This window comes from Cebus imitator, unplaced genomic scaffold (assembly GCF_001604975.1).
Source record: "Cebus imitator isolate Cc_AM_T3 unplaced genomic scaffold, Cebus_imitator-1.0 Scaffold492, whole genome shotgun sequence".
Lineage (NCBI taxonomy): Eukaryota > Metazoa > Chordata > Mammalia > Primates > Cebidae > Cebus > Cebus imitator.
Genome location: NW_016107807.1, coordinates 1,515,716 through 1,520,461, shown reverse-complemented (window position 1 = coordinate 1,520,461; position 4,746 = coordinate 1,515,716).

The window sequence follows — 4,746 nt, the reverse complement described above, 5'->3', positions numbered from 1 at the left end:
TTTTGGGTCCGGAAACATTTGCCGTATACAAATGGACTAATACAATATATTATTTAATTTTTTTAAAAAAACAACCTCTGGACTTGCTGGTCTGTTGAATGGTTTTTTGTGTCTTGATCTTTCTCAGTTCAGCTTGCTTATTTCTTGTCTTCTGCCAGCTTTGGGGTTGGTTTGATTTTGGTTCTCTAGTTCTTTTAGTTATGATGTAAGGTTGTTAATTTAAGATATTTCTGCTTTTTTGATGTGGGCATTGCCCAAAAGAATAAAATACCTAGAAATATAGCTAACCAAGGAGTTCTAAAATCTCTATAATGATAATTAAAAAACACTGCTCAAAGAAATCACAGATGACACAAATAAACAGAAAAACATTTCACGTTCATAGATTCGAAGAAATACTTTCATTAAAATGGCAATACTGCCCAAAGCAATGTACAGATTCAGTGCAATTCCTCTCAAACTACCAATGGCATTTTTCACAGAACTAGGTAAACCTATTTTAAAATTCATGTGGAACCAAAAAAGAGGCTGAATAGCCAAAGCAATCCTAAACAAAAAGAACAAAGCTGGACACATCATGTTTCCTAATTTCAAACTATAATACAAGGCTACAGTAACTAAAGTGCATGACACTGGCGCATAAACAGACATGTAGACCAATGGAACAGAATAGAGAACCCAGAAGTTAGGCAACACAACTACAACCTTCTGATCTTTGACAAAGCTGACAAAAACAAGCAATGAGGAAGCTAGTGTTTATTCAATAAATGGCACTGGGTAACTGGCTAGCCATATGCAGAACACTGAAACTGAACCCCTTCCTTATACCATATATACAAAAATCAACTCAAGATGTATTAAACACTTAAATGTAAAACTCAAACCTACAAAAATCCTGTAAGATAACCTAGGCAATATCAATTTGCACATAGGAACTAGCAAACATTTCATAACAAAGATGCCAAAAGTAACAGCAACAAAAGCAAAAATTGACAAATGGGATCTAATTAAACTGAAGGGATTCTACACAGCTAATGAAACAATTATAGAGTAAACAGACAATCTACAGATTGCGGGAAAATTTTTGCAAACCATGCATCTGACAAGGGTTGCATATCTAGCATCTATAAGAAACTTAAATAAATTTTTTTAAAAAAATTTCATAAGTGGGCAAAAAACATGAATGGATACTTTTCTAAACAAGACATATGGTAGCAAAGAAGCATATGTAAAACAGCTCAATATCACTGATCATTAGAAAAACGCAAGTCAAAACCACAATGGATACCATCTCCTACCATCTTCGGAGATACATACCATCTCCCCAAAATGGCCATTATTAGAAAGTTAAAAAAACAATAGATGTTGGCGAGGTTGCAGAGAGAAAGGAAGATTTATTCACTGTTAGTGGGAGTGTATATTGGTTTCACCATTGTGGAAAGCAGTGTGACAGTTTCTCAAGGTGCTAAAAACAGACCTACCATTTGACCCAGCAACCCCACTACTTGGTATATACTCAATGAAATATAAACTATTCTATCATAAAGACACAGGCATGCATATGTTCACTGCAGTGCTATTCACAATAGCAAAGAAATGTAATCAACCTAAATGCCCATCAATGGCAGACTGGATAAACAAAATGTGATACATATATACCATGGCATGTTACCCAGCTATAAAAAAGAATGACATCATGTCCTTTGCAGACCCATGGATGGAGCTGCAGGCCATTATCCTTAGTAAAGTAATGCAGGAACAGAAAAACAAATATCACATGTTCTCACTTCTAAGTGGGAGCTAAATGATGAGAACACATGGACACAAAGAGGAGAACCAGAGACACTGGGGCTTGTCAAAGTGTGGAGATTGGGAGGAGGGAGAAGAGCAGAAAAATAACTAGTAGGCACTGGGCTTATTACCTGGGTGACAAAATCATCTGTACAACAAACCCCCATAACACGAGTTTATCTATTCAACAAACCTGCACACGTCCCCCTGAACTTAAAAGAATAGTTTTTAAAAAAAGGGGACAAAGTGAAACCTGATCATCAGTCTGACCTTTTAATATCATAGTTTATTTTTTATTGTGTATTTAGTAATTTAAAATCATTTATCTTCTTGTGTACAGTTTGGTCACCATTGACTAGAAGATAAACACTCTGAAGGGACAAACATACTCTGTGTTGTTCATAGCTTGTTTTTAATCCCATAATGTGTCTTCCACTGATTCTGAGGTAAATACTGTCTCATCATTCTTACAGTCTTCATCTTATAAATATGAAAAACAAGAATCAAATATATTAAGTGGCTTGCCAAGTTAATTTATTAATTTGCGTCTTGATTTTGTATAGATATAATTTAACAAGAATATAATAAAAATGTAAAAAAAAATCACAGAAGTGAAATTTCAAAATAGAGGAAAGCAAAGGTAATGATAAAACAAAATGAAGCCAGAAGTGAGGTTACAATTGCTAAGCATAACAAGTGCTGTGGATGAGATCCAACTTTGTCTCTAAACTTTTTATAATCTACCACACAAAGAAGATCTTGATAAATTATTTCGAAAACTGTCTATAATAAGCAGCAGAGCTTAGAATACCCAATTAATGCAACATTCCTGCCTTGCAACATATCATTCAGTCAACCCTTTGCTTAACATTTTATTGAGAGGTAGGAAATTATATATAAACTCCATCCTGTCTCTCTGCCTTACAGCAAGTCTGTGTATGTCATAATGCTTCCATAGATGTCTCAGAAACACTGAGAATGCTAAAGGAGCAATGATAGATCAGGTCTCTGTCGTTGTCTCCTGGTTTACTCTCTGGGCCACTGTGTCTAGGAAATGTGATGATCATATGTAGCCATTTCTGGGCAAACCTTCAATATCACAAATAAATGTGCTCTTCAAAAGGTGGGAAAATACACTGAGAATGTTAAGTGAGGAAGATTACAATACAATCTTCAAAGTAACTGCTTAAATTTCACATAAGCTTGTAGATCTCTGGAATTATATAAGTCTAACTTTAAATCAGTGAGGCAATGGATGTGGAAAATTGCCCTCAGCATATTCCTTTATTTTTATTTTATTTAAGGATAAGATATTGCTATATAACTACGTATTCTGTGAATTATATAATTAATTAAATGTTGATCTGCAAAAATATACTATTCAGAGGATATTTGAACAGTGTTTTAACCTTCCATTTAGGTCTTACCTTAGAGTACTGATGTTGTGTAAATGCTATTTAGCAAGATGTATGAAAATATTTTCTGATTATATTATTTCTTTTGTTTCATTCAAATTTAAACAACTTTATCATTTAGCTCCCACTTAGAAGTGAGAACATGTGATACTTGTTTTTCTGTTCCTGCATTACTTTACTAAGGATAATGGCCTCCAGCTTCATCCATGGGTCTGCAAAGGACACGATGTCATGTGTAGAAAAACACACCCCAAAGTATTTTCAGCTCATACTTCGTGATTTTCACTTTATGCATAACTTATTCATGAATTAAGACAGTCTCACTCTGTCACCCAGGCTGAGTGTAATGATGCAATCACAGCTCACTCCAGACTTGGCTTCTCTGCCTCAAGTGATCCGCCCATCTCAGCCTCCTGCGTAGCTCGGACTGCAGGCACACCACTAACCCTGGCTAAGTTTTGACTTTTTGTACAGATGGAGTCTCACTATGTTGCCCAGGATGATCTTGAGTTCCTGGGCTCAAGTTATCCTGCTGCCTTGACCTCCCAAAGTGCTGGAGCCACAGGTGTGAGTCACCACTCCTGGCAAACACTAACATATTTCTATAACTTAGTGACTTAAACTACATTGGAAGATACAATTTGCAGGGTTTTGTTTTATTTCTTTCTCTAAATGTTATACAGCATCTTCTGTGTTTCAATACACACAGTACTTCATTTAATCTTATAAGACAGTCATTATTACATAACTTATTTTAAATATTCAGAGAGGTCAAATATCTTGTTTAGTTTTCACTGTCCCCCCTTTCTTACATATTGGTCTCTGCATGTGAACGTATGAGTTTATGTTTTCTGTGTTAAGCTCTTAATTGATCATCTGTCTCTCTCAGCACTACCAAATACACCCAGAGCAATGAATCATCAAAATAGGGACTGCAAAGCCAGAGATGGTTAGGATTCAGGGATCTGCAAAAACAGCACTCACGATCCCTTATCTCTGCTTCAACTGGGGCCATTTTGCTTTTACCCATTTTAAATATTGGGGCTCTACATAATTTTTTTTTTTTGTTTAAAATGAATGCTTCTTATCTCCAGAAAGATAGCAAGCAGGGCTAGAGGTTGAGATTAGGAGTATTTCCATATACATTGAATAGGGTTTCAGGGTATGGTTTTAGGCCAAGCCTAATGTGGAACCTAAGATTTTCATGGTGTAAAAACCAAAGGCTCAAAATAGCAAAGACCTAAGAAGCCATTACAGATTCATTCAGAAAAAAAAAAAACACAAAAAACTGCTTTACATATCATTTGATTTTCAACTTTATGTTTTTTTGGATTATATAGGGCTGTCTAGGTTGGCCAAACTCTTTCAAAGATCTATGTTTAAGAATGAACCCAGGGTTGAACTAATTTACACTCCCACCAACAGTGCAAAAGTGTTCCTGTTTCTCCACATCCTCTCCAGCATCTGCTGTCTCCAGATTTTTTAATGTTCGCCATTCTTACCGGCGTGAGATGGTATCTCAATGTAGTTTTGATTTGCA